A 12313-nucleotide genomic window follows, 5' to 3' on the forward strand; every position below is an offset into this window, starting at 1 on the left:
ATTTACAAAAGATGAAACACTTTTACCATTTCTGAGACAAATTAACATTTCATTTTTTACGGAAAGGGAATGTACCAAATACCGGAAATGATCTGGAAGTGATCGAGTGAGGGGTCATTTAGTTTGTCTTGATGGAGAGAAACCAAACGGAGCGACATGGTTTACATATTAGGACATCCTCAGGTCTCAGATTGAGGTGTCAGACCTCAGATGAAAAAGCATCCTGTCTCCGGAAAAGCTCCGTCATACCCATAGACTGTAAAAAATATGGACGTAGTATCCGTGACGTCACCCATCTGTTTCTGAAGAGCTGTTTTGAGACCAATCGGCTGCGGCAGCCATATTGCTTCTGTCGAGCCAGTGTGACGTAAAGAGGCGGGCTTTGAGCCTCCTAGCTAACAGCTGCAGTGTTCCCACAGGCAGCTGTGCCTCTCATTGGAAGACTGGTAATCTCAATATCTTCGAAATTGCCAAATTAGAAAAAAATTCACCCCCCTCACAGTGAGAGGACATCGAGAAATTAGCTATTCAGACTACACTCATCTTCTGTACCAGGCTGTAAACATGTTTATTAACGCTGCAAAGATCGTCTTTTCCCCATTCATGTGTATGTGACTTCCGGTACTTCCGGAGCCAGCCTCAAGCGGATCCTCGATGAACTGCAGCTTTTAACACTTCCACATTGACTCATATTTTAGACCGGAGGTTGCAGCTTGGTCATACCTCTGCAAAGAATTCTTCATGTGTCAGAATTCAGATGAAACGGCCTCAGACCACATCGCCTCAGGATAAACGGAGTCAGACTCAGGAGTTAGACTTAACAGTAAAAATGTTCTTTCGTTTTTAAAATTGTCTCCAACTTTGTAAAAGTGTTTGATCTTTTGTAAATTTGTTTCTTAAATGTAAACTTGTTTTGGCCTTGGTAAAAGTGTTTTGCTGATGTCATTTTGTTTTATAAAATGTAAAAATATTTTCCAAAATTTAATTTTGTCCTTCAGGGCCACCGTAGTATAAACTGAACCTTAGGCTTCACATTTTATTCTTAGTAACATTTTTTTTTAATCTTTGAAGCGCTTGGAAATAACTTTTTTTCACTAAAGATTCAAAATCCGAGTTACTGAGAAGCCACTGAATGCATCACGAGCGTCAAACCTCCACCCCTCGAGGAAGCCGAAGCGACATCCATCAGACTAGTTGGACTCTCAGAGGAACGCTGGAGCCCTCCTCAGCCTGAAACACCCTCACTCCGCAGTCTGCAGAGCTCCAGCCGGGTTCAGTGATCTCTGCGCGGGTTTCCTCCTCCATCAGGACCGGGGGAGAGATGCGACGACTCGGAGGAGGAGGAGGAGACGAACTGGACCGGCAGCAGCAGCAGCAGCAGCAGCAGCAGACACCTGAGAGGAAGATCTGAGTTTGTTTCTTCAACGTCAAAGAGAGGTAAGCACTAAAGTGGAAAGAAAGACAGTTTCCTGGACTGTCTTCGGGTCCGGGTCGTGCTTTGGTGCAGATGGGGCTTGTTTTGTGGTGCGTTTCCGTGTTATTGTCGTGTCCAGCATCAGTGGAAGGAAGGCGGTATGAGTCATAGCCCCGGCGCAGGGCTGCTGCTGCTGGAGGAGCAGCTGAGGAGCAAAGTGTCTGCAGCCTCCAAACCACACAGTGCTGTATCAGATGCTGCACATGCAAAGAGCTGCACCTCTCTGCAGCTTAACCAAATGACTGCTGTGTATGTGTGTGTGTGTGTGTGTGTGTGTGTGTGTGTGTGTGTGTGTGTGTGTGTGTGTGTGTGTGTGTGTGTGTGTGTGTGCGTGCGTGCGTGCGTGCATGCGTGCATGCGTGCGTGTAGATGACCTGGATCAGCGTGTTCGTAGCAGGAGTATGTGTGGGTTTGCGTGCACGTGTGAGATCGTGACATCATGATTCACCTGGTTGGTGTGAATGAGCCTGAAATCAAAGAGTCTCCTCTTCAGTGTGGAGCTGTTTGGCATCTTTGTTCCCTGAAGGTGGTTTTAAGGAGTGTAACCATGTTGCAACAGTTTGCGTTTTTGTCTTCCCTGTTTCATCATGTCATTGCCTCCCTGCACAAAGCTGGTGAAAATAAAAGAGGCATTTCTTCTGCCTTGATTTGGACAAACTTGAGTGTTCTACTCAGGTTGTCTAGTCTGAACCCCATCCAGCACCTTCTAGTAAACCATAGAGTATGAAAGGGACTAAGTCACCATGACTCCACTCATTGGTTTGAACCCTGAGTTCAGAGCAGGCACTAACTGACTTGGTGCCCTAGGCCAGGGGTTCCCAAACCTTTCAGCCTGCGAACCCCCCAAATATAGGTGCCAAAGACTGGTGACCCCCACTGTACCTAAAAGTGATTAAATGTGGCTTCTTTTAGCCGGTCTGCAGAAAATTAGCCTACCTATATGATCATGTGGCTGTTTCCTGTTCCTTATGAATTAACCTGCTGCTACTGATGCTTTTGATCATTAACTGTTCACTAACCCTAAACTTAGGAGTCATCTGGCAAAAAGGAAGGCAGCGAACTCATTACAATTTCTATTTTCAAGTGTAGCTACTATTTTTGTTGATATTTTTTACTATGATGGGTGAAATGTACTAATTTGAGATAAATACATTCTGGAAGACATCTCATGACCCCCCCATTTGTGTCTTGTGATCCCCCAGGGGGTCCTGACCCACACTTTGTGAAACCCTGCCCTAGGCATGATTTCAACTGGTCCCTCTTGTATTGTAACCAACTCCACCTACAATCACATCACATACACTTAAAGCTGGGGTTGGTAGTCAGATTTAGATACACTTTTTGTTATACTGGTTAAATGTTCTTTATGTCCTGATGGCAATCAATACATCATGTGTTCTTAAAAAAGAGCGAAAAAAATCTTGCTATCTTTTTTCTATTATCTTCAAATTTTCTTCCTCCCTGATTTAGGGTGCAAGCGCCACCTCCTATGGGCGGGCCAACCCTGCCTGAGTTTTACATGAAGACAGCTGACTGTCAGGAGTTTGCAGGAGAGGAGCAAGGAGTTAAAAATATTAGTTATCTGATTCCCTGAGCTCGTTCATTAGTTTGCTCATTAGTAAGTAAAAATAGTGTCTCAGCAGAGAGAGCCAACAACAACCCTGAGACCTGAGGGGTCTGTTAGCCTGGTTTGGAGAGCTTGCGCCCCATTTAAAGTCATGCTTGCAACAGCAAAAAGTCCTCTCTGCCCAATGTGTGACTGGACCACCATTCTGTTACCTGTTTCTGGTCTATCTTTGACTGACCTATCTAATTAATATGAAGTTCTGCTAAAAACATATACATACCCAAGCTGCCAAAGATAAGTCAAAGACAAAAACATAATGAGCTAATAATTCATGTTTAAGAGTGCAGAAACAAACACCTGCTAATAAGTGCGAACATAAATCATAGACTGTAGTCTCAGTGAAGTCACCTATTAGTTTCTGAAGATGAGTTTGAAGCATAAACTGTTTAAATAATGGACATAGTATCTATGATGTCACCCATCTGTTCCTTAGCGCTGTTTTGAAGCCAATGGCCGGCGGGCTCCATATTCGTAATGCTGAACTCAACCTAACTTAGTGTGAGGTAAAGAGGTGGGGTTTGAGCCTCCGAGCCAACAGCTATGAGTTCCCGTCTGTCAGTCAAGTCAGTCATGTCCTTATTTGGGCAAAACTCGTAATCTTAATACCTTCTGAACAGTCGTGTGATAGAGAGATTAGCTACGTAGAGCCAAGCTGTTTTTTGAACCAGGCAACCAACATGTTTATTAATGCTGCAAAGATCGTCTTTTTGGAATTGGTGTCCATGTTGTTTCTGCAGCCAGCCTCAAGTGGATGCTCGATTAATTGCAGTTTATCATACTTGCGCATGGACTTCATATTTTGAGACCGGAGGTTACCGCTTGATGCAAACGTGGAGTTGAGGCGGGCCTTTAGCCTCCTTGCTAACAGCTAACTTTAGCCAGCCTGCCCTAACTATGCAGAAACTCGTAACCTAAAGATATTCAAAACTAATGAGTTCTAAAATCTGTCACCCTTATTATGTGAGAGACGTTGCCACTGAAGTATTGAACATGTCTGATGACCTTTTTTGCAACTCCAGCCCTACCCACCTGTTCAAATATGCTCACTGTAGGCTCCAAAAAGCAAGATGATGGCCGCTTAAATGCTAAACTTAAGGTTTCAGAGCCACAATCTAGGAACCAATGAGCAATGCCACAGTAGCTGTTTCCATACATGCTCTAAAATCCTAAAAAGAATCCCTGAAATTTTCAGTATGAGCTGCATTTGTGAGCACATACAAACAAAGTTTACCCAGACTGTTTCCTGCCAGCCCCATGGTAAAATTTCCACAAGAATTCAGGTTGAGTTGATGCATGTGCACAGCAGGTAATACTCAGGAAATTCACCTGAAGTGAGTGGGTGGGGTTGTGACATTTACATCATGTGACCGCTGCAGTCTTTATGCAGATAAGGAAGCTGTTTCATGCTCTTTTCTTCTACAGCTTTTTTTGATTCTTTTAGTGTTTAGTTACAAATCAAATCACGTCTCTGCTTCTTGGTTCTAATCCAACGAAACATGTTTCCCTAAATGAGTGATGATATTTTTAAATCCATACATGAGCAGCTGTCCCGTCACTGTACCGGTAACGAGTACCTCCCTCCACCCCACACAGACTGATTCATGAATCAGTTTGTACACAGGGACGGAGCAGCGGACGTAATTAGTGAAGCAGCCGTTATTGGTTTGATGATGAGCTCCACATTAATGAGCTGCCGGCAGCTTCATTGTTTTACGTCTTCAACATCAATCCATGCTGAAGCCTCGCTGATGGACTCATAATGGAAACTACAGATTACATTCAGCTCAAAGGTTTATTATCTCTGCTGGTTCTATTCTACACTGAAGGAATCACTTTACTCAGTCGCTTTTCATTTGTCTCATTCTTAGAGAAACATGAAGTAATCAACAAAGACGAAGAAAGACACTGACAGGAGTTCGTTTTTCTATTCAGTCTTGATGCTGTAGTTAATTCTGTCACATTTAATGAAAACAACTTTATAATTTACTCAACATGAACAAAACTAACAGCTGAAAAGTAAACAGCAACAGCCTGTCAGTCTGCAGGTTTTAGATCTAACATTGGACAATCCAAATTTCTGCCAAACTACACATTTAATTTTAAAGTTTGATTTAGATCTCACTCATTTTCACTGAACATTTGAAATAGATTAAGGATTTCACTCATTGTATGTCTGGATCTTAAGCAGGGGTGTTCTGAAGTGGCTGACTTCCTCCTCGTTTAAACAGAGATCTACCAGCCGTCTAGTCTAAAGCTGAAGCTGTCAAGATTGAGAATGATTTATTTAACACGGCTCAGCACTTGATCACAGAGTCTTTGGGTTAACAGTGTCAGATTATTTTGCAGAGTATGGCTACAGTTAGCAGAGCTAGCCCCACCAGCGTGCGGTTCTCCTTGCAGGTTAACGTCCACATACCTGCTTCACTCGTTGCTCTGGTTGAGTCGTTATATGTAGGGATGTTTTGAAGTGACTAACTTCCTGGTCGTTTGAACTGTAATCTGAGTCCTGACAACCCAACTGGACTAAAGGTAAGAAAACCTGCAGAAAAACAGTCAGATTGAGCATAATCCATAAAACACAGCTACACACAGGATCACAGAGCCTGCAGGGAAACTAGCAATCAATCAAGGTCTAGACCGTACTCTATGTTATATTAAGACTCAACATCAAGACAGGATAAGATCCAGTCCCATCTTCCAGACAGGACTCAGTCTGATCTCATCTTAATCCACCATGAGCAGAGCACTTTGCAGCATTTAGCAAGTTACAGCGGCAAGGACAAACTTCCTTTAACAGGCAGAAACCTCCAGCAGGACCAGACTCATGTTAGACACACATCAGCTGAGACTGTGTTGGAGAGAGGGATAGAGGGAGATGAAGTTTCTGAACCTGCTCGATAGTGTTTCTACAAGTTTCATTGAAACTTGTCTGTGTCTGTGTCTGTTAAATTCAAGGATAATTTGATGAGTGTAATCTTTGTAAATGAGGAACTCTGAAGGGTCCTTTTGAGACTTGATTTGTAAAGTTTTCATTCTGCCTTGCTGTTTTTCCTGCATTACTCTACACACAATCACACGTCGAAAAACAAAGTCTCAGGGATTCAAATCAACAAATTGGATTTGGTTGGTTAACTGATTAAAAGCGGGACAAATAAATCTGATCACTGTTCATTCAAAACAGATTATTCTACAGATGGAGATGTTCAATCTAAAGTGCAATCACTACAGAAAGATCAGTGCTCTCACGGTGTATAAAGATGGATTGCCTTGGCCTTCAAATCTCGACCCTGAGTACGTCTATTTAACATCCTTTACAAAAAATATCAAAAGTTATTAACAAAAGTTGAATCAAGAAGAATTTTATATTTTGGTATCAACTTTTAAGATGAACTTTTTACACAACACTTCCTAAGAACACATCCTCCTCTTTGTTATGCAGAATTTCGTGTTCCTCTGCTCCTCCTCCTCCTCCATCCCGCCTCCTATTAGAGATAACATTAATGTGGAATGTGTTGCTACATGTTCAGGCGTGAGGACCTCTTCAGCCATTGTCATTTAGTTTCCTCAGGAGTAGCAGCAGTTTCCATGGTGATGCTTTAACAATCAGTTGTACTTTTAAGGTTCATCCAGAGAGAGAGAGTCACAGCCGGTGAGAAACAGGAGAGGTGTTCGTCTGTGATGATTCCCTCTGACCTTTTAACTCTGGGACCGCTCTCTCTCACCGGTGTGCCCTTTCCCTCCTCCTCCTCCTCTCTGTCCCTCTCTGTCCCTCTCTGTCTCTTCTCCTCCTCCTCCTCCTGATTCCCACCTGCAGAGTATTGACCACAGCCAGCAGGACTCAGCCTTCCTAAGATGATTAATGCATGGATAAGATTACCACCTCAGACAGCCCAGACTGCAGTGATACTCATCTCTGGGTCGAGTGCGGTGTGTGCTCTCCTGAGCCGCTGTCAGCAGCTCTGATGTTTGTGTGCTGGACTGAGGGAGCAGTAGTCTGCTTGTTTAATCTTTATAGATAATTAGATCCTCATAACCTCCATTTGCATTAAGCTTTAAAGCTCAAAATCAATGCTAAAGCTTGGATGGTAGACCAAATGTGGACGTCCCTCACTGCGAGTTTGGCGGCCTCTGAGTTTTGGAGCCACGAGAGAGTGGAGCTAGAGACGAGCAAATGGGCTTTCAAATGCTTAGTTAGCAGCTAACGTTTGCTTGGTTTACAAGCTGCAGTCATGATTAATTTGGATGCTAACTTTGATTTGAGACATTCAGGCATTTTTAAAGCTAGGGTTGGTAGCTGCTCACATGCACGAGCGCTGCTGATTCGCGACCATATGATGGTGACTGATTCAAAACCGGTCCTCAGAACATCGTTTGTGTTTTGCACTACGTCAACTCATGTCTCACTCAGCGGTAGGAAAACACCAAAACATTATCATAGTGAAAGTTAAAAACACAAACAAACATGAAATGTATGCACAGGAGGCGGGCAGAACGGCAGGATGGGATATGATTGGTTTCATGATTTGGCTCCTGATGGCATGGATTGGTTGGTGTTTTCCCAGGTTTACCCCAGCTGTAGATAGCGACTCTTTTGCACTCTTTTTTAAGAACACATTATGTATTGATTGCCATCGGAACAAAAAGATAATTTTAACCAGTATAACAAAAAGTGTATCTTAATCTGATTACCAAACCCAGCTTTAAGGACATTTTTCAGGTTTCATTAATGACAAGTGAAGCAGAGGTACCAAGTGATACCACATATCCTGTGCCCTCTTTTTCACTCTCAGAGGGACCATCGTTTGCAAAATTAACATCAAACTGTATTCAAGAAGTCTTTAAACTAATTAAAGCTGGGGTTGGTAGTCTCGGAAAACTAGCATGAATTTGAATTTAGCATTTCCTCATGACTCCATCTAACCCCTCCCCTCCTCCCCTCGGAGCTCCTTCAAAACGACGCCCCCACCGCTCACATGCACGAGCGCCGCTGACTTGCGACCATATGATCGTGACTGATTCAAAAACGGTCCTCACCAAAATATTATCATAGTGAAAGTTAAAAACACAAACAAACATGGCTGCTGTTGGTACTCACAACTGTCATGCTAGCATTATCCAGTTGTACTGGTGACATGATGTCAGGAGAAAAGTTATAACACATATAATACTGTAACAGCTCTACTGTTTGTTAAACGTGTTCAGTGTAAATGTTCTTAATTCCTACAGTGTTGACAGTTAGTGAAGGCATCAGGAGAGGTGTAGAATGTGTGAGCTGGAGAGAGGAGAGACAAGAGGAAAAGTTCTTCATTCATTCAAACATGGATTGTTGCTTTGTTGGTTGACGTGGTCACTGCCGACAGTGACCGGTTAGTAAAGCTCAACGTGTTCACGAATCGGCTTGTCATCCCTACAGCGTCCGAACGGACGCTACAATACATCTACATTTTCTGTAGGACTTACTAAATGTCATTAATTCTTCTGCTTGTCAGATCCCCCGTGGTGAGAGCTTTTTAGACTCTGATCCGGACTACAGTCCTGAGCAAAGCACCTCATCGGGTCAGAGGGAACAGGCCCGAGGACAAGCGAGAAGGGCAGTGAGTAGAGTCAGGGGAAGCAGAGGCAGGAGACGGGGACGAGGAGTACACGCCGGGGAAATGTACGTGCAGGAAGCGGGCAGAACGGCAGGACGGGATTTGAATGGTTTAAAATTTTGGCACCCAAAAAATGGTGATTGGTGATTGGTTGGTGTTTTCCCAGGTTTACTCCGGCTGTAGGTAGCAGCTTTTCTTCGCTCTTTTTTAAGAACACATTATGTATTGATTGCCATCAGGACATAAAGATCATTTTAACCAGTATAACAAAAAGTGTATCTAAATCTGACTACCAACCCCAGCTTTAAGACTAAGGCTGCATAATAAATCACCATTTTATTGTACATGAAAATTGGGGTGCCATGGTTATTCTACGTTGTCAACAAAATGGATGACAGACCGAGTTAACAACAAATCAAGTAGTCGATAATGAGTCCATTACGTCATTGCACATTTTTCATGCTGCGAGTCGACATAGCATCATTTTTCTTATTTTCTGGAGCTGAGTTGCTGAATAGTGAGTCATCTTCTGTCCTCGCTATCTCTGCTGAGAGTTGGGCAGTTAAAGCAGTGACTGGACAGCAACAGGTGAACAAAGCTAAGCTAAACAGCGCCAGCAGATGCAACACCATTGAGTCCTTAAACTTCTGAAGTCTGGGAGTAATCCACTTTCTTTTTATTAGTTACACACAGTTAAAGCCACACTGTGGGATTTTTTTTTTCTCTGTTTCAGTCCTTCACCTTAAAACCTTTAATCTTTCATCTCTTTATCTACTTTTTCATCTATTTTTCTTCCTCAAACTGTTTTTTTTATTTTTTATTTGATCTATGTTAAAACCAGGTAAATCATTGAGAACAAATAGAACAGTGACGACCTGACAAAAGGCACAGCCTTTGAGGGGTAAAGGGTCAGGGATAACAGTAATGACAAAAACAAACACAAGAGTTAACAAACTTCCAAGACAGGTTAGACATGACAGGACAGAACAGAGCAAATAATGAACAGAGACAGCCGGAGTCCAGGATTTAAAGCAAGTGCAGGTGTGTTCAAGAGTGTCCATGAGAGAGAGCCTGAAGTTTGGCAATTGCACATCACATATGTTTTTATACCTTCACACAGACCTCATTTAAACCGTATAAAGAAAGTGTTTACTGAGGTAATAAATCAAGGGAGATGTTAGCTGATTGACTTTTGCACAGTCAGATTTTTTGCTGCTGCTGGCGTCTCCCCCTGCTGGCCGTTAGGAGGAGCTCACTTTTCATCTCTCAGCAGTCTTTCTGAGTTTTCAGCGAATTAATTCAATGATTTTGCTAATGTTGTGCATTATTCTATAGACTAGTAGGTAGTCAAAATTTGATATAATTATTGTACCCGGTGGCATGACATTTGCTTTGGCTTTTATCTGCTCTCATTCTCTCCAATGGCGATCTACCATCGAGCTGTAGTTCTATGATTCCATGCATCAAAATGAGAGCCTACATATCATTAATATTCCAATTTAAAGCCATAAAAGAAAATGTCTGCATTCACCTGGTTTATATAAACTCTGTTTGATCAGTTTCTTAGATTTTGTGAGCTTCTCTGTTTGGTTAGTTGTGTTTTTGTTTGAAGCTCTTTGTAGCGTTTGTATTCATAGTCATCTGGAGGGAGGATGGAGATGGAGTGACACATCTAGGTTAACAATTTGATCTCCAGTGTCTCGCTCGGTGCAGCCAGTCAGGCTGTATAACTTACAGTCAGATAAACACGGGCGAGAAGGAGAGAAGAGAGGGTTTAAAAGAAGGAAGGCCGGAGATACAGGAACAGAATAACAGAGTGAGGGAGTTACTGAGAGTTACATATATATCGAGTTATTAAAGATGGGAGCTGTAAATTGTTGTTTTGGGGATGGGGATTAAATCACTCTTGATTAAATGATTGTGTTACATTTCTGCAGCGTGAGGAAACTGGACACTAAATGAATTAGTTTAAATTTAAATGTATTAGCAGCAAAAAGAACGTCTAATGAAGGAACTTCTGCACAAAAGATGCTATATTATCCTCATCTTTGTGATATAACAAGAGTTTATCTTTGCTTTCACTATTTAAATATTATGTTTTTATTCATTTGTATTTTTACAGAACTAAATCACTTGAGTCAGTGGGTGTAGACATGAATGTACTTCAAGCGCAGGCACTAAACTGCCAGCTAACTGGCTGTTGATAATATTCCTGCTGTGCAACAGGCTGTCCATCTGCACTCAATTAATGCAGCTTGTTATTTTTCTGCGGTCTTCTGTCCAAATCGTTTTATTGCCCATAACGCTTTGGTTAAGAAATGTGATCAATGCATAGTTTGTCCAGCAGAGCGCACCTTGACTCCATCGGTAACAATCCTCACTACACTGTCTGCAGCTCATGTTGCAGAGCATGTTCAGCATGTCGTCACTGAATGACCTCCTTGAAGAGGAGAAAGCTTGTCTTCTGAATCCGTCCGCATAGTCATGTGTCCGTCATCACCTCCGCTCTCTCTCCACTTTCAAAGGTTTCTTTCATTCCTGCACAAAAATTCAGCGTTTCAGCCGCAGCATCCTGAGTCTCTGTATGTTTCTCTTTTTTTGGCTTGTGTAAGTCATAAATATCCTGGAACAGTTTGACTCTGACAGCTGGATGAACACAGAGTCTGTTTTAACAAGAGAGATGCTCAAAGCTTGTCTTCTGCCGTCATGCATTTGTAGGTTTGATCCTTTCCACGCTTTGTTTGAGCCGGCCTTTGGAGCTAGCTGAAACATCTTTCTGAAGAGTCCTAAGCTTTTTGGAGACTTGTACCAACATCACTGGCCTGCTGATTAGACCAGATAACTACACTCACCGGCCACTTTATCAAGTACAGCTTGCTTGTAAAAGGTTGGACCCCCTTTTGAATTCAGAACTACCTTAATTAGGGATGAGTGATATTATCGTCCCTCCGATATTATCGGCCGATTTTGACTTAAAAATGTAATATCGGGAATAATCGGTATCGGGTTTTTATTACCGATGTTTGTTTAGTAGGCTTTAGCAATTCCGAGCCTGCATGAACGCAGCATGGGACATTTACATGGAGTATTACAACAATAATAACACGCTAGACTCGTGGGTTGCTAACTGTGGCTAACAAGCTTGCTCGCCCTGTGCATGAGATGTCCGTGGTTTGGAACTATTTCCAAGTGTCACCTATGAATTGTAAATTTGCAATGACTGCAAAGCGTTGGTTATGCGAGGAGGAAACAAGGCGTCTTCCTTTAATACATCAAATTTGATCTCCCATCTCAAGAAGAATCTTTCTTGCACTATTTTGAGAGAGCAGGGCGATGGAGCCTAGTTTATAATTTATTAATTGTATTATTTGCCAAGTTATGGCCATTTCCTCATTCATTGAACTTTGAATAAAAGAGAACTATGTTTGTTCACTACTCTGGACTGAAGATATGCATCTTCCTTGTTTTGATATTGTCTGTAGTGTTGTTTGAGGCAAAATGTTTCTCTCTAATAATATATATGGCAGTGCCATATTGGAACTTTTTTCCATAACTTAAGTTGAAGTTTTTCTCTTATTTTGCACAAACAGTGTGTACATTTGGAAAGCCGTGTTGCTTTTA

At 42.2% G+C, this 12313-nt stretch overlaps 1 protein-coding gene across 1 annotated transcript in view; it reads left to right on the forward strand.

Moving 5' to 3' along the window:
- The first annotated feature begins 1132 nt into the window (after window positions 1–1132).
- Window positions 1133–12313, forward strand: part of rab27b (RAB27B, member RAS oncogene family) — a 70215-nt gene continuing 59034 nt past the window's right edge. Inside the window, exon 1 of the mRNA XM_034709444.1 lies at window positions 1133–1437. The gene's annotated coding sequence lies outside the window, so the exon portion shown is untranslated. The remainder of the gene's footprint in view (window positions 1438–12313) is intronic.

The sequence above is a fragment of the Notolabrus celidotus genome, chromosome 19 (assembly GCF_009762535.1).
Source record: "Notolabrus celidotus isolate fNotCel1 chromosome 19, fNotCel1.pri, whole genome shotgun sequence".
In the NCBI taxonomy this organism is placed as follows: domain Eukaryota; kingdom Metazoa; phylum Chordata; class Actinopteri; order Labriformes; family Labridae; genus Notolabrus; species Notolabrus celidotus.